Below are 26587 nucleotides of genomic sequence, written 5' to 3'. Positions count from 1 at the left end.
TTTCAGGGCCCTGATAACGTCTAGCAACTTGGAGTCCTCCAAGTCCCTAGTAGCCGCAGGCACCACAATAGGTTGGTTCAGGTGAAACGCTGAAACCACCTTAGGGAGAAACTGAGGACGAGTCCTCAATTCCGCCCTGTCCGAATGGAAAATCAGATAAGGGCTTTTACAGGATAAAGCCGCCAATTCTGACACGTGCCTGGCCCAGGCCAGGGCCAACAGCATGACCACTTTCCATGTGAGATATTTTAACTCCACAGATTTAAGTGGTTCAAACCAATGTGACTTTTGGAACCCAAAAACTACATTGAGATCTCAAGGTGCCACTGGAGGCACAAAAGGAGGCTGTATATGCAGTACCCCTTTTACAACGTCTGAACTTCAGGGACTGAAGCTAGTTCTTTTTGGAAGAAAATTGACAGGGCCGAAATTTGAACCTTAATGGACCCCAATTTCAGGCCCATAGACACTCCTGTTTGCAGGAAATGTAGGAATCGACCCAGTTGAATTTCCTCCGTCGGGCCTTACTGGCCTCGCACCACGCAACATATTTTCGCCAAATGCGGTGATAATGTTTTGCGGTTACATCCTTCCTGGCTTTGATCAGGATAGGGATGACTTCATCCGGAATGCCTTTTTTCCTTCAGGATCCGGCGTTCAACCGCCATGCCGTCAAACGCAGCCGCGGTAAGTCTTGGAACAGACAGGGTCCTTGCTGGAGCAGGTCCCTTCTTAGAGGTAGAGGCCACGGATCCTCCGTGAGCATCTCTTGAAGTTCCGGTTACCAAGTCCTTCTTGGCCAATCCGGAGCCACGAATATAGTGCTTACTCCTCTCCATCTTATCAATCTCAGTACCTTGGGTATGAGAGGCAGATGAGGGAACACATACACTGACTGGTACACCCACGGTGTTACCAGAGCGTCTACAGCTATTGCCTGAGGGTCCCTTGACCTGGCGCAATACCTGTCGAGTTTTTCCCAACGGTTTATAATCATGTGGAAGACTTCTGGGTGAAGTCCCCCCTCTCCCGGGTGGAGGTCGTGTCTGCTGAGGAAGTCTGCTTCCCAGTTGTCCACTCCCGGAATTGCTGACAGTGCTATAACATGATTTTCCGCCCAGCGAAGAATCCTTGCAGCTTCTGCCATTGCCCTCCTGCTTCTTGTGCCACCCTGTCTGTTTACGTGGGTGACTGCCGTGATGTTGTCCGACTGGATCAACACCGGCTGACCTTGAAGCAGAGGTCTTGCTAAGCTTAGAGCATTGTAAATGGCCCTTAGCTTCAGGATATTTATGTGAAGTGATGTCTCCAGGCTTGACCATAAGACCTGGAAATTCCTTCCCTGTGTGACTGCTCCCCAGCCTCGCAGGCTGGCATCCGTGGTCACCAGGACCCAGTCCTGAATGCCGAATCTGCGGCCCTCTAGAAGATGAGCACTCTGCAACCAACACAGGAGGGACACCCTTGTTCTTGGTGACAGGGTTATCCGCTGATGCATCTGAAGATGCGACCCGGACCATTTGTCCAGCAGGTCCCACTGGAAAGTTCTTGCGTGGAATCTGCCGAATGGGATTGCTTCGTAGGAAGCCACCATTTTACCCAGAACCCTTGTGCATTGATGCACTGAGACTTGGCTCGGTTTTAGGAGGTTCCTGACTAGCTCGGATAACTCCCTGGCTTTCTCCTCCGGGAGAAACACCTTTTTCTGGACTGTGTCCAGGATCATCCCTAGGAACAGAAGACGAGTCGTCGGAACCAGCTGCGATTTTGGAATATTGAGAATCCAATCGTGCTGCCGCAACACTACCTGAGATAGTGCTACACCGACCTCCAACTGTTCCCTGGATCTTACCCTTATCAGGGAATCGTCCAAGTAAGAGATAACTAAAATTCCCTTCCTTCGAAGGAATATCATCATTTCGGCCATTACCTTGGTAAAGACCCGGGGTGCCGTGGACCATCCATACGGCAGCGTCTGAACTGATAGTGACAGTTCTGTACCATAAACCTGAGGTACCCTTGGTGAGAAGGGTAAATTTTGACATGAAGGTAAGCATCCTTGATGTCCCGAGACATCATGTAGTCCCCTTCTTCCAGGTTCGCAATCACTGGTCTGAGTGACTCAATCTTGAATTTGAACCTCTGTACGTAAGTGTTCAAAGATTTTAGATTTAGAATCGGTCTCACCGAGCCGTCCGGCTTCGGTACCACAACAGTGTGGAATAATACCCCGTTCCCTGTTGCAGGAGGGGTACCTTGATTATCACCTGCTGGGAATACAGCTTGTGAATGGCTTCCAAAACTGTCTCCCTGTCAGAAGGAGACATCGGTAAAGCCGACTTTAGGAAACGGCGAGGGGGAGACGTCTCGAATTCCAATTTGTACCCCTGAGATATCACCTGAAGGATCCAGGGGTCTACTTGCGAGTGAGCCCACTGCGCGCTGAAATTCATTGAGACGGGCCCCCCACCGTGCCTGATTCTGCTTGTAAAGCCCCAGCGTCATACTGAGGGCTTGGCAGAGGCGGGAGAGGGTTTCTGTTCCTGGGAACTGGCTGATTTCTGCAGCCTTTTTCCTCTCCTTCTGTCACGGGTCAGAAATGAGGAACCTTTTGCCCGCTTGTCCACGAAAAGACTGCGCCTGATAATACGGCGTCTTCTCATGTTGCTTCCAAATGCCGTTTGAAATCCGCATCACCTGACCACTGTCGTGTCCATAACCCTCTACTGGTAGAAATGGACAACGCACTTAGACTTGATGCCAGTCGGCAAATATTCCGCTGTGCATCACGCATATATAGAAATGCATCTTTTAAATGCTCTATATATATACTGTCCCTATCTAGGGTATCAATATTTTCAGTCAGGGAATCCGACCACGCCAACCCAGCACTGCACATCCAGGCTGAGGCGATTGCTGGTCGCAGTATAACACCAGTATGTGTGTAAATACATTTTAGGATACCCTCCTGCTTTCTATCAGCAGGATCCTTAAGGGCGGCCATCTCAGGAGAGGGTAGAGCCCTTGTTCTTAAAAGCGTGTGAGCGCTTTATCCACCCTAGGGGGTGTTTCCCAACGCACCCTAACCTCTGGCGGGAAAGGATATAATGCCAATAACATTTTAGAAATTATCAGTTGTTATCGGGGGAAACCCACGCATCATCACACACCTCATTTAATTTCTCAGATTCAGGAAAACTACAGGTAGTTTTTCCTCACCGAACATAATACCCCTTTTTGGTGGTACTCGTATTATCAGAAATGTGTAAAACATTTTTCATTGCCTCCATCATGTAACGTGTGGCCCTACTGGAAGTCACATTTGTCTCTTCACCGTCGACACTGGAGTCAGTATCCGTGTCGGCGTCTATATCTGCCATCTGAGGTAACGGGCGCTTTAGAGCCCCTGACGGCCTATGAGACGTCTGGACAGGCACAAGCTGAGTAGCCGGCTGTCTCATGTCAACCACTGTCTTTTATACAGAGCTGACACTGTCACGTAATTCCTTCCAACAGTTCATCCACTCAGGTGTCGACCCCCTAGGGGGTGACATCACTATTACAGGCAATCTGCTCCGTCTCCACATCATTTTTCTCCTCATACATGTCGACACAAACGTACCGACATACAGCACACACACAGGGAATGCTCTAATAGAGGACAGGACCCCACTAGCCCTTTGGGGAGACAGAGGGAGAGTTTGTCAGCACACACCAGAGCGCTATATATATACAGGGATAACCTTATATAACTGTTTTTCCCCTTATAGCTGCTGTATCTTTAATACTGCGCGTAATTAGTGCCCCCCCTCTCTTTTTTAACCCTTTCTGTAGTGTAGTGACTGCAGGGGAGAGCCAGGGAGCTTCCCTCCAACGGAGCTGTGAGGGAAAATGGCGCCAGTGTGCTGAGGAGATAGGCTCCGCCCCCTTATCGGCGGCCTTATCTCCCGTTTTTCTATGTATTCTGGCAGGGGTTAAATGCATCCATATAGCCCAGGAGCTATATGTGATGCATTTTTTTTGCCTTCCAAGGTGTTTTTATTGCGTCTCAGGGCGCCCCCCCCAGCGCCTTGCACCCTCAGTGACCGGAGTGTGAAGTGTGCTGAGAGCAATGGCGCACAGCTGCAGTGCTGTGCGCTACCTTGTTGAAGACAGGACGTCTTCTGCCGCCGATTTTCCGGACCTCTTCTGTCTTCTGGCTCTGTAAGGGGGCCGGCGGCGCGGCTCTGAGACCCATCCATGGCTGGGCCTGTGATCGTCCCTCTGGAGCTAATGTCCAGTAGCCTAAGAAGCCCAATCCATTCTGCACGCAGGTGAGTTCGCTTCTTCTCCCCTTAGTCCCTCGATGCAGTGAGCCTGTTGCCAGCAGGTCTCACTGAAAATAAAAAACCTAAAACTAAACTTTTCACTAAGCAGCTCAGGAGAGCCACCTAGTGTGCACCCTTCTCGTTCGGGCACAAAATCTTAACTGAGGCTTGGAGGAGGGTCATAGGGGGAGGAGCCAGTGCACACCAGGTAGTTCTAAAGCTTTACTTTTGTGCCCAGTCTCCTGCGGAGCCGCTATTCCCCATGGTCCTTACGGAGTCCCCAGCATCCACTTAGGACGTTAGAGAAATTCACATTACAGCACACTGAATGAGCTGAAATTGTGACAGCAGTGACAGCCAGAGTGACAGCAGGGACAGGGGGAGAGAGAGTGACGACAGGGAGAGAGTGACGACAGGGAGAGAGAGTGACAACAGGGAGAGAGAGAGTGATGACAGGGAGAGAGAGAGTGACGACAGTGACAGCAGGTAGAGAGAGAGTGATGACAGTGATAGCAGGGAGAGAGAGAGTGACAGTAGGGACAGGGACAGTAACGACAGGGAGAGAGGGTGACAGCAGGGGAACATTACCTGACTGTGGTCGGCGGAGGCACCCATGGGCAGCGGCGGTGATAAGGAGGCCTTTGGTGCGGTGAGGTCCCTCTGACCGCCATTTGTTGCGGGTGAGCGGCTGGCGGCGGTGAGCGGCGGGTGGCTGGCGGCGGTGAGCAGCTGACTATTGCTTTATTGATCATTGGTGGCCAGTGGTGCCAGTTATATAAACATTGCTGGCCTGTGTCAGCAATGTATATATTACTGCTTTATTTATCATTGGTGGGTAGTGGTGACAGGAATATATACATTGCTGGCCTGTGCCAGCATTGTTTACATTACTGGCTAAAAATTAAAAAAAAAAGCATAAGCATTGGTGGCCAGTGGTACGGTATATACATTGCTGGCCTATGCCAGCAATGTATATAACTGAGGGCAACAGCTTTATGCAGCGACTTACTGATAGCGATGCATCTGGAGGGAGCTGCATGTGAAGGAGAGAGCCTGGAGCACTGAGCGGCAGCTGATGGAGGCCGGAGGCGGGGCACTGAGCAGGAGTGGAGGGAGCAGAGCAGACGGACCGCGGCGGGGAGAGTGCAGAGCGGCTGGCGGCTGTGTGCTAGTGCAGCGCTCTACACAGCTGCCAGCCGCCGAGCAGGGATGGGAGCACCATGTGCACCTCACCTCCTGCTGCACTTCATTTCCGGGTCAGTGGAAGAAGTGGGGGTATACCATACCGCCGTATACCGCCCCACTCCGACCACTGTGTAATACTGTATACAGCCTATTATGTAGAGATACTGTCTGTGTTTCTCTGTAATATACAGCCTGTTAGGGATGCGGTCAAGATCCCGCTGGACGAAATCCCGGCGGTCGGAATACCGACACCGGAATCCCAACCGGCACAATCGCGACATATTCTCCCTCCGTGGGTGTCCACGACACCCATAGAGGGAGAATAAATTAGTGTGCCCACAGCGTGGCGAGCGCAGCGAGCCCGCAAGGGGCTGCGTTGCACTAGTCCCCTGTCGGGATTGTGCTGGTCGGGATTACGGTGTCGGTATTCCGACCGCCGGGATCCTGTCCAGCGGGATTTTGTACTGATTCCGCCTATTATGTAGAGAAACTGTATGTGTTTCTCTGATATTTACAGTCTATTATGTAGAGATACTGTATGTGTTTCTCTGTAATACTGTATACAGCCTATTATGTAGCGATACTGTCTGTTTCTCTATAATATACTGCCTATTATGTAGAGAAACTGTATGTGTTTCTCTGTAATACTGTTTTACGGCCTATTATGTAGAGATACTAAATGCGTTTCTCTGTAATATAAGGTCTATTATGTAGAGATGCTGTATGTGTTTCTCTGAAATTTACAGCCTACAATGTAGAGATACTGTATGCTTCTGTTCATTACAAATGATGCCAATGTGCTTAAGTAAATGTTAAAGAGCAATAAAGCCAAAATATACATTGTGAATAACATTTATAATCTTACAAAAAGAGTTCATTGCTGAATGTCTTATGTAAGTACAATAACTATAATATTACTTAAATTGATAAATTAAGATATCGTAATGTTTAAATTGTTTATGTCCCAATATCCACCCAAGGGATTCTCCAGCCATTAGTCAAATACAGACAGTACGAAACTAACTTTGTAAAAAAAAGTACCAAGTTTTTATACTTAGAGGGGAATTCAGTACCCGCGATAGTGTTTTTTATCACCCTATCCACTTAGGTCCCATGAAAAACACCCATTTTTCACACAAAAATACATAGGTCATGCGAAAAACCATGTACATATGTATTTTTGCAGCTCTTATCGCGGGTCTAAGGGGTACTTATCGTGGCTTATACTTCGCGTGCCTGAGGCATGTGAACAATAATCCCCGATAAGTGATGGCATTGGGGATAAGCTCCATCTTATCAGGGTTAATTGCATAGCCCCCGATTAACCAATTAGCCAAGGTAAATTACCAAGGCTAATTGGATACCGCAGTTAGACATCTTTCTTATCTGTTAGAGGAACATCATGGGGGTAAATTTACTAAGGTGGGAGATTTTTAGAACTGGTGATGTTGCCCATAGCAACCAATCAGATTATATCTATTATCTGCTAGAAGCAGCTAGATAAATGGTAAGTAGAATCTGATTGGTTGCCATGGGCAACATCACCAGTTCTAAAAATCTCCCATCTTAGTAAATTAACCCCATAGTTTCTTGTGAGCACATTTCTAGTCACTGCATTCACAGCAACCTCCCCCTTAACATAAAATAGCATTACTTTCTGATTTAAAAAAATATATATTTTGCAAATTACTTTATAAACATTGGAATCATTTAATAAAAAATCAAAGCTTTGAGAGAGATAAAGTCGAGAGAGATAAACTACCAACCAATCAGCTTCTGACATTTTTCAAACAACCTGTCATTAGGCACCAGTGTTGGACTGGGGCATGTAGGGCCCACCGGGGAGATGCAGTGGTAGGGGCCCATGTTAGGGGTGTGGCCAGTCTGCAGAGGGGGTGTGGCCTGCCACCTTATTGGTTTGACTAACCATTAGAAAGTGCAACGCCTGGGCCCCTTCATAAATATATACAGAAAATTCAGTGGCTGCATGCATGAGATTAATAACAGCAATGCACTGTAGAAAATACACCATAGTCCAGTATAAGGTAATATATGTATAATATATAATTCAGGTGCACAGTCTAGAACCTGATCTTTAGAGCAGGAGGTGGGCCCCAGGCAGTGGGGCCCACCGGTGGTTTCCTCTGTACCCCTGTGGGCCAGTCCAAGTCTGTGTGGCACTTAGAAGCTGATTGGCTAGCAATCTCCACTTTATCTCTCTCCACGTTTTGATTAATCTTCCCCACAATTTCTTGTAGGTAATCACTGAGATGGAATATATCTGTAATAAACAGGGAAGGTATAGTAGTTGTGGAAGGTAATCCCTTGAGTGGTATGAAGTGAGCTATTTTGGGAAACAGGTCTACCACCACTTAGATCGTATTGTGTCCATTGGAAATGGGAACCTCAGTAATTAAATCTATGGATGTCCATGGTTTATTAAGAATTTGGAGTGACAGAAAAGGGCCTGATAGGCTTTTGTGGAGGGGTCTTGTGTTGGGTATAATTAGTAAAGCACAGTCTATGACATAATGGAATAATGCAGACCATCAGAAAGTCTTGGATATTAGCTCCAAGGTCTTCTTGACATTTGCACGTTACGAAAATCAGTAACTATGAGCCCAGGATAAGAAGTTGTTTGGTGACGAGTAGGAGGCACAAAGAGTTTACCAGGGTAAGGAGTAGAATTGTCCAGTTATATGGTAGCCATGATTACACAATTTGGATCCAAAATCATTTTAGGTATTAAAGGTTTCTGCAAAGTTGAAAGAGTGTGACAAGACATATGCCTTCCAAGTTTTGGAAATGTAGCGAAGGTTATGACCAGATAAGAATTATAGAAAAAAAAAGCACTTCTTGCTTGCCATGGATTGAGATGCTCGGTAGACTCTAAACAATATACTGTACTTTTTTTTTTTCAGTAAAGTATTTTTATTGGGTAAAGGGTAGTTTCACATTACAGAATTTCCAAGTCATTGTAGACCGCAATATACATTTATATGATCCATGTAAATGGTTAAGGGAGAGACTGCTCTTTCCAAAAGCCATCTCCACTCCTCCAGGATCAAACTGGATTGCCAAGGTCCCTTTATCTACAATTAAATATTTCTTTTCAGCAGAAGACATTTTTTGGAAAATAATCCACAAGAGTGTTGTTTACCAGAGGGTTGCCTATGAGACTGAAGTTTATCATACTCTGGAAGAAGATGCTTCAGATTCTGGGATACAATGCTAAGGTGTTGTCAGGTTGATTGAGAATGGGAGCTCAGAGTAAAGACTTGTATTCATTTGTTAAAAGTTTGAGTAGTCTCTGGTGGCCAATGTTAGTTTCTTTACTGATGAGGGCAGTGATTGTAACTACTATGGGAAGGTATACTGTATCTAATAAACTGTCTAGTAATTTGAAAAAAAAAGTTCCAGGAGCTAATGCAAGGTTTTAAGGTCCTTGAGGAAGTTATACTTTATGATAAATTGTGTTGTAGACGCACAGAGCAGCTTCTTCACTATTAACAGTATTTACATAAAGTCAGCATATCTAACATAACAGCGACACTATACAACATGGATTGAAAATGGCCACCCAACCCAGCATTGTACATCTACTGGATTAATCATGAGTGTAATTGCAGAAGACTCAACCTTTGTTAGAATACTTTACCATCCGCTAAAATGATCCAGAACATCAGAAAGGACAAGTGCCATTAGATTTGTTAAGCTATTGGATATTGCATAGAGCAGGACTGCATAGAACATAGCATTCATTTAAGTTTTATCAGCTTTTGGGTATTCTCTGATTGCTGAGTCAGTGAGATTGGAGTCGGATCCACTCCGACATTCATTTGTCGGAATGGATCCAACCTGGACTATTCAATGGACATCTCAATTCGACTTTTAAAAAATTTGAATTGAGATGCGGGAGGGGAGACGGGGGAGAGCCGCGGGCAGACGGGGGAGAGCAGCGCTGCTGCTGTAGTGCTGCTTTCCCCAGTCTGCCTGCTGCCCCCCCCCCCCCCTCAGTCCCTCCTCTGTCACAGCCGCTGCTCCCCGTCTCTCCTACTCCCCGTCCCTCCTCTCTCACAGCCGCCGCTCCCCTTCTCCCTCTCTCTCACAGCCGCCGCTCACGGCAGCGTCCATCCGGCTCCAGCAAGCAAGGTCTCGATTGCTGGAGCCGGGTTGACGCTGCTGTGTTCGGTGCTGTGACATCCTCCAGCGCTGCTCCCCCCGTCCCCGCCTCGGCTCTCCCCCGTCTCTGGCGCTGCTCTCCCCATCTCACTCGACTTTTTTTTGAAGTCGAACTGAGATGGTTGAAAAGGGGGGCCAGAACCGATCGGCAGCTATTCCGCCGATCCAGTGTGAGTGATCATTACACTTGAAAGAACTAACACGTGGCTTATCACTCCCTTGGAGAAATACTATGAGAGTGTCCATCATGAGCATTAAGCATCTGCTACCTGTGATTGATCTATCACTGCAGCTTTCACCTTTGTTGTTGTTATTATTATTATTATTTATATTTTCACCCCATTTTTCTCCATCCCCTATTTTCATTTGGTCATTGTGCATTTACCTTTATTTATTTATTTTTGCTCTTATCTTCAATTTATTTGTTCATTGAGAATAAACCCTTCAATATCTAGATTTGACTTCCCTTTTAAAAATGATTTCACCATAGACTGTAAGCCTTGTGTCTCAGCAGCTCATACATATTATAGGTTTTAAGAACCAACTATACAGATTTGTAAATGGTTTATCAGGTAGAGGTCAGGATCACAGGATTTGGTTTATAAAAGGTCAAACAGGCAGGGTCTGGTACATGGAGTAATAAGGCAGGACTTTAAATGGAAAGCTGGAGCAAGGTATGGAACCTGATATTCTTGCAACAGATGGTGATCACAGTGAAGCCTATTTACTAGTACTCACAATCCAAAAACTGGCACTGCATATAGGTATCTGCCAGCTCATAGGGAAAGTGCTATGACATCAGAGAGACTGCTGGTTCAGGAGGATGAAGTGATGCAGAAGGGGAAGAGTCCAAGCCGCCAGACCTGGTATAACAACACTGTATGTTAATTTGGGCAACAGCAAATTAATAAAAGATTCTGAGTCACACACAAAGCAGCCACACGTGCGATTGTCTGCAGAATCCAGATTTGTTACATTATACTAATGCGAGTATCTGTACAACTTAATGTGTACTGTATATTCACCCCACTCATTTATCTATCTGCAGCTGCAACAGTCACCACTAGTATCAGCACTCCGGACTCTCTGTATGGTATTTCTCAATTTTTCATTAGATACCTGCAAACCTGGGTGTGGCTTAAAAGATAGCCACTGCATCCTGGGTGTGGATTAAAAGATCAACTGTGTCTAGATAGACAGTCAAAGATAGCCACTGATACCATGGGTTTGGATAAAAAGATCAACAATGCCTAGATAGACAGTCAATAAGTTATCACCATATGGTCGACAGGGTCAAAAGGTTGACAGTTAAATGGTCACCATGGATTTAGGTTGACAGGGTCAAAAGGTCAACAAGGTCAAAAGTTTGACATGCAAATGGTCAACATAACAAAGGTTGACACATTTTTTGTGTTATTTTAACTCTAACCCTCCCCTAGTCCCCAACCCTATCCCTCTCTTTCCTCAGCCTAACCCCCCCAAGTGCCTAACCCTAACACTTACCCCTAAGCCTAACCATACCCTAAAAATCATGAAAAACCATGTGTCGACCTATTTTGTGTTAACCTTTTGCATGCTGACCTTTCGTTACAGTCAATCTTTTGACCCTGTCGACTTAAGTCCCTGTTGATCTTTTGACCCTGTCGGCCTATTAACTGTTGACCATTTGGTGTTGACCTATTGACTATATTCCATCAGGCTTCTTATGTGTGACTCTGGATAGGTGTCCATGCATTTCTAATCATGTTTCCCATCCATATGGCCGCTTGTGCATGCACTGCTCATGAAATCTGGTGCTGTAAGCAGAATACAGTAACCAACCTCAGATCTCCGGTTAGTTCCAGTGGTAATGCTGCACGTCCTATATCACCCACCAGTTGTAATCCTCTATAGGCTCTAGCAAAGTCCAACTAGTCACTAAACAAAAGCACAGTGTCCAAATTACAGTGCTAAGGATTGTGTTCAGTGTTGCAGCCACATCATGGAGTCACTCCATTATTAGTCTATATGGTGGCATCATGTGTGCTATAGTAATATTATGGGGTGGTATGTGACTGGTATGCTACATGTGACTGAATACCATTGTTATAAAATGCAAAAATGCTGGTCCGTCAGAAGAATAATAGAGCTTGTCTACAAAACACACATTTCCAGGACCACACACCAGAGAGTTCTGAGCCTTTACAAGATTACTAATAATAATCTTGTTGACATTAAATTGAAAATAGTGCATTACTATCCAAAATGATGCAAGAACTTGGACTTCACAAATTGGTTTCATGATTGTAGTCTACCTACTGGTACTTTGTTCATTTTCTTGCTTTGAGAAGTACTGTAATTGTTCCTTGTAACGTACATTTGGGATTGTATAGATGTATGTTCTGTAGGTTTACAAGTCTTTGGGTCTTACTCTTAACCTCATAAGATACAATTAAATGTACAATTAAAACCTTGAAAAGTCACTTGATCAGTCATGAAGTCCTCATAACACCAGTATGACATGTGTGATTTAGCAGCGATCACTTATATATTTTCTTAGGCGTGCGCAGAAGCTGAAACAGGGGTGCAGCTCCGGACTTACCCCCTATGCTCGGTAATGGACTACCTCCTCTACCCCTTGCTCTGGGACATAAGACTGCTCACCTGGGTTGCCAGGTAGGCAGTCTATGGGATAAATGTATTACACGTCGTTATGGGGGAGAAGCGGTATCAGCGCACGTTATGTGCGCTATACCACTTCTCCCACATGTATGAAGGCAGCGCTGTCTGCAGGGTGACAGGGGAGCATAGCAGGCCGATAAGTGTGGGCAATGTATAAACAGACAACATCGCTGACCGTTCTGATACCTGCAGCTGTCGATTTCGACAGCTGCAGGTGGCGATGCCCATAGACCACAACAGGGACAGAGCTGTTCCCGGCTGTAGCGGGTGCCGGCTCCAGAGTGTGCAGGGGATCACGCGTGAGTAGCGAGATCCCGTGCAGGTGCACTGCAGCTGGCAGGGACAGGGGAGACACAGCGCTTCAGCACTAAGTTGAAGCGCTGTGTGCTCGGGGGACATCGCCAGAGGGGGGAGCTTTCGCTCCTCCACTTTGGCAGACAAGATGTTAGTACATCTTGTAGATGTCCCTTCCAGCTTTGCCTTGGTAATGAGGCGAAGCAGGAAGTGTTATAGCAGCACGAGCCGTACCGCTATAATACATTTACCCCTATTTCCTGGATGGAGGGCAGGAAGGGGGAGTAGACCATAATGTGGCAGAGGGGGGAAGTCCGGCGCGGCACCCCCTGTGTCAGTTTCTATGTCTATTTGTAACATATTTGGATTGTTTTGCTTTAAGAATACTAGTGTGTTTAAATCAGTATACCACTTGCATTCATTTAAATAAACTCTTACTGACGCTGGCAGATTAATTTAATCTGTAGCTGAAACAAACTGCAAATCGTTAACTTAATCCTTTTAGCAGCAGCGACAGCAGAATACAGTACACGCAAACAGGATTAAATCCCCTGATTAATACACACTTAAAGATTTAGCATTTTTATACATGCAGCAAGACCAAATGTCCTATTAACAGAAAAAATAGAAATAGTGTAATGCATACCAGGTTACAAATGATATATAGCACAGTTTAATTGGTCACTTAATGCAAATACTCAATACTCAGCAGCATACACAAGTAAGTGGGAATTTGAATCCCTCAATGTGATCCCTGAGGATAAGCAGTGTTATAAGCTTGCGTTGATTTCATATTCTACATATATTTTATTATATTTTAATTACATGCACTGCAGTATATTCTGCTGTTTTCCTGCATAACATTATACTAGCGCATGTTTATCTATGTTACCTTCATTATGCTTGTACAGTTAACAAAATCAGAATTAGATCCCTATTGGAAGAGTCTGCAAATAGCTGACAATGTAGCTTCTAGCACAGAAGGCCTCGGTCTGTCTTGCCCTCTTCAGTAGATTTCTGTACAGTGCTGTTTAAGACATTTCAGTAGGATGCATTGTAGTGCTCTAGTGCTCTAGCTTTGAGCTACTGTACATAGGGGGTGATTCAGACCTGATCGCATGCAGGCATTTTTTTGCAGTGCTGCGATCAGGTAGTTGCCGCCTACAGGGTGAGGGCGTAGTAGATGTGCAGGGGTGCGAACGCTTGTGTAGAGAGCTGCACAAACAAAAGTTTGTGCAGTCTCTGCACACAGACTTACTCAGCCGCTGTGATGATTCGGCCCGAAGCTGACGTCAGGAATCCTCCCTCCAAATGACTGGGCACGCCTGCGGTTTCCGGACACTCCCTAGAAACGGTCAGTTGACACCCACAAACGACCTCTTCCTGTTAATATTCTTGCAATTGCCCATGCGATCGCTTTCTTTGTTAAACCTGTCGCTGTCCGGCGATCCCCGTCGCCGGGGGGTGACACACCTGTGCATTGAAAACGTAGCGTGCGATCAGGTCTGAATGACTCCCATTATCACTACAGTGGAAACAATCACATACCTTCCAACATGACCCTCTCCAGGAGGGACACAATGCTCTGTTTCTGGACTTTCCTCTTAATGTATGATTGCCAGCACCTGTTTTGAACAGGTTAATGCATAAGAAAGGGGTTTCAGCACAGGTGATGGTAATCATACATTAAGAGGGAAGTTCAGAATTAGAGCATTCTGTCCCTCCTGGAGAGGGTCATGTTGGGAGGTATGTAATCAGGCTGCATCACAAAGCAGCTTCAGGTTACATAAGGATATTTTGGGGTGTAGCCCCTACTTTCTATATAAAAGGGCAATGCTGAAAGTGAATGAACCCCTTCAATAACTTTGGCATATAAACTTTCATCCAAGGTCAGCTGAGATTTGTGAAAACAGACCACTACACAAAAAAAAACATGTATAAGTAATTGTATAAATTCCAAGATAAAAAAACAACAAGTTGGTTGTGTGATCATTTGTTCACAAAGAGAAATATTTTATACTACAGTCAAATTGACATCACTACATGGTGCTGTAGTGGTATGAATGAGACGCTGTGACATTTGAGATATATGAAAACATAATTCTGCCCAAAAATGTAAATTCCATTTTTCATCAATCATACTGAACCTACAAACTTGGGAGTCCAACACGCCAGGCCTCCCAATGTCTGTAATAGTCCAGTTATGTTCTCCTTGCTCCTATTGGTAAAGCGTTTTCTTCTAACAGACAGCTTGTCCCTCTCTGATCTTCCCATTCCTTTGAATCCTCCATATTGGGAACAACTCAGAGTACCAGGTAAATTATATTCAGTATTATATATATATATATATATATATATATATTTATTCTAAAAGTCAATAAGAAAAGGGCGCCTGATAGTGTATGAATATGTTTAAAAGATTTTATTCCAACAATTTCCACAACAATGAAGATAAGATCACGTCCAACCACCGTGAGTATCAGCGTTTTAGAATAGATTTATATGGATCACATCCACAAACATCCACTTGCGGCTTCAGCAGCTGAGATACTGCTACTCACTCCTTCACGCTAGGCCACATCCAAACGCGTTTCATCACATTGGACTTCGGCAGAGCCCTCTGACGCAGTCCGATGTGACGAAACGCGTTGGAGTGTGGCCTAGCTTGGAGGAGTGACTGCTCTGCCACTGGCAAGGAAGTCCAGCCATATGGTTCAGGAGATTTTGTGATGAGTCAGTGGTATTTGCCTTTATCTATATACGTAGATTACAGATATAAGTACTTAACCAACTTATTTCCAGTCAGGAGAGGATAGTGTCTCAATTATCAGAGGTTAACCTGTCACTTGAACTAAACATTACCAAACCTCTCAGAGCACAATAGGAGTAAAGGATAGATAGATAGATATCTTGACTTTTAAATGTATTAAAGTAAAGCTTCATAGTCTGCAACTTCTTATCTGCTGTGTAAAGGGTACTGACAACTCTCCCAGTGACCTTAAGTGTTATACAAAAATCTTTACCTTTTACCTGAAAGGAGCCCTAAGGAGAGCGAGAAGCTAAGCAAGGAGACCTAGGGCCCTTTGGAATAGAGTCAGCCTATCCCTGCAAACCTTACATATTTAACATACAGCGGGCAGAGCTTGGACTGTTGTCCCAGCATTTACAGCACTGAGCAGGGCAGCATCAGAGGTGGAATGGGGCAGAGAAGGAGGCGGATTATTCTCCTCAGCGCCAGCCTTTTGACAGCATCAATCCGGGTAAGGCCCGCCCAAGGTGTGGCATGACAAAGATTGGCAGCGGTGGGCGGAGCATGTCCTGTTGTAAGTCTAATTGCTGATCTTCTGTGATAAACTAACAAGTTAACTTTAAGTATATCCAGACAATAAGACACAGAGACTACAGATTCCCATACAATAAAATCCGTTTATTGTTTTGGTGTGTTCTCGAGCAATTTCATGGAGGGGCACTTTGATGCTACCACTTCTCAACAACATCCTACCACAAGTGAGCCTATTTTAAAAGCAGTACAGGTTGAGTATCCCATATCCAAATATTCCGAAATACGGAATATTCCGAAATACGGACTTTTTTGAGTGAGAGTGAGATAGTGAAACCTTTGTTTTTTGATGGCTCAATGTACACAAACTTTGTTTAATACACAAAGTTATTAAAAATATTGTATTAAATTACCTTCAGGCTGTGTGTATAAGGTGTATATGAAACATAAATGAATTGTGTGAATGTAGACACACTTTGTTTAATGCACAAAGTTATAAAAAATATTGGCTAAAATTACCTTCAGGCTGTGTGTATAAGGTGTATATAAAACATAAATGTATTCTGTGCTTAGATTAAGGTCCCATCACCATGATATCTCATTATGGTATGCAATTATTCCAAAATACGGAAAAATCCGATATCCAAAATAACTCTGGTCCCAAGCATTTTGGATAAGGGATACTCAACCTGTATTACATTTTCTTAAATGCCAGCGCTTTTCATCTCTTTGTGATTATACTTGAAATTTCATAGCGAAGCACAGGTATTCAGCTAGATACAGTATATATAAAATAATATGCTCTATCCAAGATATTAAAATCAATAAAGGAAAGGGCACTTTTGCTTGTATTTTTTACAATACAAATAATGCTTGATCACCGGCCTACACCTGCAGAAATATTGAGAAGTGTTAGCAGGTCTTCCATGGTTTTCCGACTGGATCACACATTTAGTGACATGGGGCCCTATTTAGCGTTGCACGTTTTGTGGATGAATCTTGAGGTTTTTCGCATTGCGTGTGAGTCTGCATTGCATATATACAATTTTGAGGATCTACAGTCAATACCAGGCCACACGCAACTCAGTTTACTTACAGTTGGTTATGTGTAATTTACAGGGCATTTACACATACAGTAGGCAAAGGAGTATGGGTCGTTGGGTCGACTCAACTTAGGTCGACATTTATTGCGTTGGCCATGGAAGGTCGACATGCATTAGATCAACAGGGGAAATAGGTCGACATGGTCATTAGGTCGACGTGTACTAGGTCGACAGGTCAAAAGGTCGATATGGGTTTTTGGACTTTTTTGGGTGTCGTTTTCTTTGTAAAGTGACGGCGAACCCCAATTAGTGCACCGTGTCCCCTCGCATGACTCGCTTCGCTCGCCATGCTTTGGGCAAGGTGACTCGCTGCGCTCGGCACAGGTTACCGTTCCCAATTGTAGTCCACGTGGATCGTCAAGTATGAAAAAGTCCAAAAAATGAAAAAAAATGTGAAAAACTCATGTCGAAATTTTGACCTGTTGACCTAGTACATGTCGACCTAATGACCATGTTGACCTATTAACCATGTTGACCTAATGCATGTCGACCTTCAGTGGTCGACCTAAGCTGTGTCGACCTAACGACCGTATCCCAGGCAAAGTTTACAGAGAGCTTGTGCAGGGCATGTAGATGCATATTGACAGCTACTTCCACTAGCACATAGATACAGCCAATGATGAATACAGGCAAAAATCAGCATTTATCTCCACACAATGTCTGCAACTTGGAATCAGGTCTACAATCAAGATAAACCATTCCCTCACTGACAGGTCTGAACGCTTTTCAAATATTAGCACAATTAGTCAAATACAGTAAACGTTATCGTTGCCTGCCGCAGGCCATAGACTATTTGACAATATATGACATCAAAGCATAGCAGGAGAGAGAGCACATTTAAGCCATATGCAATTGCTTCCATTTCCAAAACACAATATATATCATTTATTTGTGACATTTATTTAAATAATACAAATGCCGTTATTGCACATGACTCAGAGTGTATCAATATACAAAATTCAATGTTCTACGGTACAGAACATGTCATTGTGTGACATATTAAAGGTAACAGGAAAAAAGCAATCTGGTCTGTTTTCTCATTGTGATAATGTATGTAATATAGCAGCAATTTCTTCTCTCCTTATCACTCTCTCATCTTTGCACAGGTGTCTCTAACAACAGTTCCATTTCTAGGTGTCACTCTCCCAGCTTCCACAGCCCTCCTCCTCAGAATTGCAGAGGCAAGTCTCTGGTAATTAGAAGTACTTTTCTGTCAGCTCATAAGATATACTGTATGTCAAGGACACCGTTCTATTTTGCTATGTTAAGTTGATAGCTACATATACTGTAGATGTATATTTCTGCTCATACTGTACAGAATAATAGTTCTTTGTGAAAACAGGACTGCGTGGCATGAGATGCTTGAAGTGGGCAGTCCAGTAGAGGCATAACATTGCATTGCCAGTCATTTGGGGGATGAGTGGAAACGCTAGTCCATCCACCAGGGGCATGCAATGAACTCCTGTTCTGGCTTTCAGTCCCGGAAAGCTCCTGAGGGTCTTCAATGTACATGTTGGCCCACAGGTATGCTCAGGAGATTGAGTGGAGGCCTCTGTAGAATGGACTGGTATTACTTGCCCTCTCCAACTCCAGGCTCCGACCATAACTGCTACACCCACACCCGTAGTTCTGCCATGGGCACACAGTATAAGTGGAAATCAGCTAACATAAGCTATAAACATTTACATTAGCATCCTGTAAATGTCATGATGTCTGAAAGGTTCTATGATTACATTTGAAAACCTTTGTGGATAATGGAACATTTATAAGCATTTCCTGCACCTGAGCCTGCTCAGATAACTCAGATTGAGTGTAAATGACTCTTCTTCCCACTGCTATGCCTTCTCTTCCATTGCACTGATTTTAACCTTTCATTTAGATGCATATTTTTTCTTCACTGTGTAACACAATAGACTGTTTGTTAGGTTAGTGTTAGTTGGTTGTTATTTTCTTATATTTTATTTATGGCATCAGCTGTCATTAATTTTATATTACCTGTGACCTAAAAACAGTGAAGTACAGGAGACAAAGCATTATATTTAATGTCTATATTTCATGTCTATCCTCTTCTCAACCTATAAAGAATGGCACAGATATATACAGGTGTGGACTTAGGGGCACATTACTAAACCCCCACCAATAGCACAGGGGCGGATCCAGAAGAAAATGATAGGGGGGGCACCATGGAAGGGGCAAGTACATTTGCGTGCGGCTTCGGTGCATGTGAGGTGGCGCTTCTTATACAATGCCCACAGTTGTAGCGCTCATTATGCAATGTCCACTGTACTGGTAGTGCCCCTTATATAGACCCCATAGTAGTGGTGCCCCTTTTGCAATGCCCGTATTGCCCCCAGTAGTAATGCTGCCTGTAGTAATGCCCCCAGTGGTAATGCCCCTGCAGTTATGACCCCAGTAGTTTACCCCCCCCCTTTAGTTTAGCCTCCCAGTGGTAATGCCCCCAGTAGTTCAGCCACCAGTAGTAATGCCCCCCTGTAGTTTGCCCCATTGTAGTTTAGCCCCTGTAGTTATGCCCCCTTGTAGCTTAGCCTTCAGTAGTAATGCCCCCAGTAGTTTGGCCCCTGTAGTTAAGCCCCCAGTACTTTGGCCCCCCTGTAGTTTAGCCCCCAAGTAGTAATGCCCCTGTAGTTAAGCCGCCAGTAGTAATGCCCCTGTAGTTACGCCGCCAGTAGTTAGCACCTTTGTAGTTGGCCCCCAGCAATAGTCCCTCAGTAGTTTGCCCCCAGTAGATGCCACCCAGTAATAATGTCCCCCAGCAGTTTTCCCCCAGTAGATGCCCCCCAGTAATAATGTCCCCCAGCAGTTTGCCCCCAGTAGATGCATGCCCCCCAGTAATAATGTCCCCCAGCAGTTTGCCCCTGTAGATGCCCCCCAGTAATAATGTCCTCCAGTAGTTTGCCCCCAGTAGTAATGCCCCCTAGGAGTTTTCCCCCAATAGATGACCCCCCAGTAGTAATGCCACCAGTAGATGCCCCCCAGTAATAATGCCCCCAATAGATGGCCCCCAGTAAAAATGTCCCCCAGTAGCTGCCCCCAATAGATGACCCCCCAGTAGTAATGCCTCCAGTAGATTCCCCCCAGTAATAATGCCCCCAGTAGCTGCCCCCAATAGATGACCCCCAGTAATAATGACCCCTACGCGTTTGCCCCAATAGATGACCCCCCTGTAGTAATGCCCCCAGTAGATGGCCCCCAGTAAAAATGTCCCCCAATAGCTGCCCCCAATAGATGACCCCTCAATAGTGATGCTTCCCATTTATAATGCCCCTTGTTGATGCCCCCCCAGTAGTAATGTCGGTGGCAAACGCAGGATTTATTTAGGGGGGTTTCCGTGGGTGTGTATCTGTGAAGGTGTGTGTATGTGTATGTGTGTGTGTGTGTGTGTGTGTGTGTGTATATATATATATATATATACACACACACACACACACACACACACACAGACACACATATATATATATATATATATATATATACACAGTATATGTATCTATATATACCGTATATATAGACACACATCTATATATATATATATATATATATAGATAGATAGATATATATACACACATACCACACACATTCATACATACACAAATACACATACAGAACACATACAGTAAATACATACATATGTAGGGATCATATTATACACACATTTCATATACAGTATTGGTGGTATACTGTACATACCACCAGCGGCTGGGAGCAGTGGGAGGCGGGAGAAGACTGGCAGCCAGTGGCGGGTCAGTGAGGTGGGAGAGAGCTGCTGCAGCTGAGCATGCGCAGCCAGCAGCTCTCCCCAGACTTTGTCTATACAGAGAGCTACTATACGTAGCTCTCTGCTGCAGTAGCTCCATGGTAGCGGTCGCGATCGCGATCGCGGCTTTTGCTGAGACGGAGACACTGCTGTCTCCGTCTTACAAATAAGGCCAGAAATGACAGGGGGGGGGGCACGGGCCCGAGTGCCCCCCCCCCCCTGGATCCGCCACTGCAATAGCATAATGTGTAGTGTATTCTTAATGAATATATTGTACTGGATGTTATAATATTATATATAAATAAATAAATAAAAAATTATATATATATATATATATATATATATATATGTATGTATATATATATATATATATATATATATATCGTCTGGGTCCGGCACTCCCACCGCATGGTTTTTTAAGTAAACTTGCTCAGATGCCCTCCTGACAGTCTAGGCTAACTGTCTATGTAATGCATTTACAAGGCGGCAGTCTGGAGACTCGTTGGTAGGTGCAAAGAACGGTGCAATTTAATTCATATTGGTCAACGTTTCGGGGTTCGGGGACCCTGTCGTCAGGACAAACCACAAGTGTACAGTGCAAAATGCACACATTAATACCTGATCCAGTGCATCTCCAGCCGTTTTCCAGGTTCATCACTTCCGCCCATCTGACCGGAAGCAAGGTCTCCTGGGCCGTCCAGCGGAGGCACCAGGACTGTCACCCTGGCGACCACTGTGAACAACAACAATAAAAGCATCACAGTGTTTACAAATCACGTGCACAGACGGCATGCTAAAACTTACTGCATGATATGTATGAATTATATATATATATATATATATATATATATATTAGTGATGAGCGGGTTCAGATCCTCGGGATCCGAACCCGCCCGAACTTCTCCTTTTTTTTCACGGGTCCGAGCGACTCGGATCCTCTCGCCTTGCTCGGTTAACCCGAGCGCGCCCGAACGTCATCATCCCGCTGTCGGATTCTCGCGAGATTCGGATTCTATATAAGGAGCCGCGCGTCGCCGCCATTTTCACACGTGCATTGAGATTGATAGGGAGAGGACGTGGCTGGTGTCCTCTCCGTTATAGTAGAAAAGACTGAGTGACTTAGTTATAATTGTGGGGAGGATTGGGGATGGGGAGCAGCTGTTAGGGAGTACAATGCAGGGTTTTGATTATACCACCAGTGAGTTTAATCCGTTGTTTCTCTGCCTGAAAAAAAACGCTCCACCATATCTGTGCTCACTCAGTGTGCTGCACTGCTGCATATATCTGTGCTGAGTGCACTGCTCACACTGCCTAATTGTGGGGACTGGGGAGCAGTTATAGCAGGAGTACAGTGCACAGTTTTGCTGACAGTGACCACCAGTCCAGTATACGTTTGTCTGCCTGAAAAACACTCCTGTGGTGGTTTTTTCTTCTTCTTCATACTAGTTTAGCAGTCTGCTGACAGTGTCCACCAGGTCCGTTATTATTATTATACAGTATATTATATATATATATATAGCAGTACGGTAGGCCACGGCTGTACCTACCTCTGTGTCGTCAGTGCACTCGTCGTCCATAAGTAATATAATAATACTATACTATCCATCCATCTACATTGTATACCTGTGGTGGCTTTTTTTTTCTTCATACTAGTTTAGCAGTCTGCTGACAGTGTCCACCAGGTCCGTTGTTATTATTATTATACAGTATATTATATATATATATATATATATATATATAGCAGTACGGTAGGCCACGGCTGTACCTACCGTACAGGAGAGCAGTTGTTCGTCGGAGTAGCACTATCTCGGGAAGTGCTACAACAGCACGGCTGGTTTCTGAATATTCCAAAGTCGCAGCTGGTTCCTACGAGGCGTCTACTGTTCCTGGGTATGGTTCTGGACACAGAACAGGATAAAAAGGGTTTCTCCTGGAGGAGAAGTCCAAGGAGTTGTCGTCTCTAGACAGAGACCTCCTAATACAGATACAGGTGTCGGTGCATCAATGCACGCGAGCCCTGGGAAAGATGGTAGCTTCTTACGAAGAAATTCCATTCGCCAGGTTCCATGCAAGGATCTTCCAGTGGGATCTGTGGGACAAGTGGTCCGGGTCGCATCTTCAGATGCATCGGCGGATAACCCTGTCTCCAAGGGCCAGGATGTCGCTGTTGTGGTGGCTGCAGAGTGCTCATCTTCTAGGGGGCCGCAGATTCGGCATACAGGACTGGGTCCTGGTGACCACGGATGCCAGCCTTCGAGGCTGGGGGGCAGTCACACAGGGAAGAAACTTCCAAGGCTATGGAAAAGTCAGGTGCCTTCCCTACACATAAATATTCTGGAACTAAGGGCCATTTACAATGCCCTAAGTCAGGCTAGACCCCTGCTTCAACACCGGCCGGTGCTGATCCAGTCAGACAACATCACGGCGGTCGCTCATGTAAACCGACAGGGCGGCACAAGAAGCAGGATAGCGATGGCATAAGCCACAAGGATTCTCCGATGGGCGGAAAATCATGTGTTAGCATTGTCAGCAGTGTTCATTCCCGGAGTGGACAACTGAGAAGCAGACTTTCTCAGAAGACACGACCTCCACACGGGAGAGTGGGGACTTCATCCAGAAGTCTTCCAAATGATTGTACACCGTTGGGAAAGGCCACAGGTGGACATAATGGCGTTCCGCCTCAACAAACAGCTACAAAGATATTGCGCCAGGTCAAGGGACCCTCAGGCGATAGCTGTGGACGCTCTGGTAACACCGTGGGTGTACCAGTCGGTGTATGTGTTCCCTTCTCTGCCTCTCTTACCCAGGGTAATGAGAATAATAAGAAGGAGAGGAGTAAGAACTATACTCATTGTTCCGGGTTGGCCAAAAAGAGCTTGGTACCCAGAACTCCAAGAAATGATCTCAGAGGACCCATGGCCTCTGCCGCTCAGACAGGACCTGCTGCAGCAGGGGGCCTGTCTGTTCCAAGACGTACCGCGCCTGCGTTTGACGGCCTGGCGGTTGAACGCCGGATCCTGAAGGAAAAGGGCATTCCGGAGGAAGTTATCCCTACGCTATTTAAAGCTAGGACAGAAGTGAACGCAAACCATTATCACAGCGTATGGCGGAAATATGTTGCGTGCTGTGAGGCCAGGAAGGCCCCAAAGGAGAAATTTCAGCTAGGTCGATTTCTGCACTTCCTACAGTCAGAGGTGACTATGGGCCTATAATTGGGTTCCATTAAGGTCCAGATTTCGGCTCTATCGATTTTCTTCCAAAATAGAACTGGCTTCACTGCCTGAAGTTCAGACTTTTGTTAAGGGAGTGCTGCATAGTCAGCCCCCGTTTGTGCCTCGAGTGGCACCGTGGGATCTCAACGTGGTGTTGGATTTCCTGAGGTCGCATTGGGTTGAGCCACTTGAATCCGTGGAGCTACAGTACCTCACGTGGAAAGTGGTCATGCTGTGGGCCTTGGCGTCGGCCAGGCGTGTATCAGAATTGGCGGCTTTGTCATACAAAAGCCCTTATCTGTATTTTATATGGCTAAGGCGGAATTGAGGACTCGTTCCCTATTCCTTCCTAAGGTGGTATCAGTTTTTCATGTGAACCAACCTGTTGTGGTGCCTGCGGCTACTTGGGACTTGGAGGATTCCAAGTTACTGGACGTAGTCAGGGCCCTGAAAAGTATATGTTTCCAGGACGGCTGGAGTCAGGAAAACTGACTCGCTATTTATCCTGTATGCACCCAACAAGCTGGGTGCTCCTGCTTCTAAGCAGACTATTGCTCGCTGGATCTGTAGCACGATTCAACTTGCACATGCTGCGGCTGGACTGCCGCACCCTAACTCTGTAAAAGCCCATTCCACGATGAAAGGGGCTCTTCTTGGGCGGCTGCCCGAGGGGTCTCGGCTTTACAACTTTTGCCGAGCTGTTACTTGGTCGGGTTCAAACACTTTTGCAAGAGTCTACAAGTTTGATACCCTGGCTGAGGAGGACCTAGAGGTTGCTCATTCGGTGCTGCAGAGTCATCCGCACTCTCCCGCCCGTTTGGGAGCTTTGGTATAATCCCCATGGTCCTTACGGAGTCCCAGCATCCACTTAGGACGTCAGAGAAAATAAGATTTTACTCACCGGTAAATCTATTTCTCGTAGTCCGTAGTGGATGCTGGGTGCCCATCCCAAGTGCGGATTGTCTGCAATACTTGTTTATAGTTATTGCTTAACTAAAGGGTTATTGTTGAGCCATCTGTTGAGAGGCTCAGTTCTATTTCATACTGTTAACTGGGTATAGTATCACGAGTTATACGGTGTGATTGGTGTGGCTGGTATGAGTCTTACCCGGGATTCAAAAATCCTTCCTTATTGTGTCAGCTCTTCCGGGCACAGTATCCTAACTGAGGTCTGGAGGAGGGTCTTGGTGGGAGGAGCCAGTGCACACCAGGTAGTCCTAAAGCTTTCTTTAGTTGTGCCCAGTCTCCTGCGGAGCCGCTAATCCCCATGGTCCTTACGGAGGCCCAGCATCCACTACGGACTACGAGAAATAGATTTACCGGTGAGTAAAATCTTATTTAAAGTGATGCCCATTTTGGGGGTATCACACAACAATGTCTAGGCAGTTTTTCAAGTGTTAATGGCACTAAATAGACAGTAGCCCTATGGTCCCCTTCCTTGTTGACACCCAAGAGGCATGGCCAATATTCACCCAGGGACTGCAGGGGTTATCTCCCTTTTAGTTGCCCTTTTTACTGTGAACAGCATCAGTCTGCGGGTGAGCTCTGAAAAGAGGAGGACTTTAGGACCCAGAGCTGGCTACATTAAAAGAACACATATAAGCAGCCTGTAGGAACAGGAAGTGGTGGAAGGAGAGAGTCAGAGCAGACTGCACGTGGAGCATGCTGAGAGAGGAAGGAGCTGGGAGAGCTCTAAGGGCAGAGTCAGCAGTGTGCTGAGAGAGAGAGAGCAGGCATGTTGCAGCCGTGAACAGCAGTGCGTAGAGTGAGGCGGGATGGACCGCGAGGAGCACTGTTCGGCTCCAGACCAGCACCAGTGGTAGGGTACCTGTCCGCCAGCGTGTGCACTACACCGCCCACAGCGTCATCCCTGAGACCTTCTTGCAAGGTCAGGCTGGGTCACGGAGGACCCAGCCCTGGCACAAGACAGAGCAGGAACCCTCAGGATGCAGTGATCTTAACGACACTTCCCTGCAGCACAGAGTGTGAAGCATGGAGAAGATTGAGACCAGCAGCCATAGAGGAATCCCTGCTGTAGTGAAAGTCAGTGAAAAGGGCTCGGCCTTTTGATCCAGGACATTGTATGTTTTGCCCTGTACACTCAGATTGAACATTACCGCCCAGACCATGGCCACCCACAAACCCTGGGGTCTAGTGACAGGCAAAACCATCCGACACAAAGAACCTTTGCCCTAAGGGTTAACGCCCCAAACAAGAAGTGGGGAAAAAGGAGCCTTATGTCAGTAGGTAAGTCAATATAACGGGCAATGTGGTGAAAGCGAGTAACCAGTTCCCATCCCACCAGTCAGCAGGGCCTACGCAAAGAAGGACTCTAATTACAGTAGGCAGCGTGGCTACGGTGCAGGACCCAGGTAGTCTCATCTACAGGACAGTGTCTGTATTACAGTGCCTGAGACAACTGAAGGAATAGCACCATCTAGTTTGTGGATTCAGAAATACAGCTCCAATTGCTTTTAAATTGCAATTAAATTGCATTTAATTCTTTCTTGTTGAGCTACTAAGCCAGTTAATTTTCCTCCTATTGCACAGCAATTTTTTGCGCTGCTATCTACAAGATAGCAAATCAG

Source organism: Pseudophryne corroboree, chromosome 2, assembly GCF_028390025.1.
Source record: "Pseudophryne corroboree isolate aPseCor3 chromosome 2, aPseCor3.hap2, whole genome shotgun sequence".
Lineage (NCBI taxonomy): Eukaryota > Metazoa > Chordata > Amphibia > Anura > Myobatrachidae > Pseudophryne > Pseudophryne corroboree.
Note: the sequence above shows the minus strand (reverse complement) of the source record.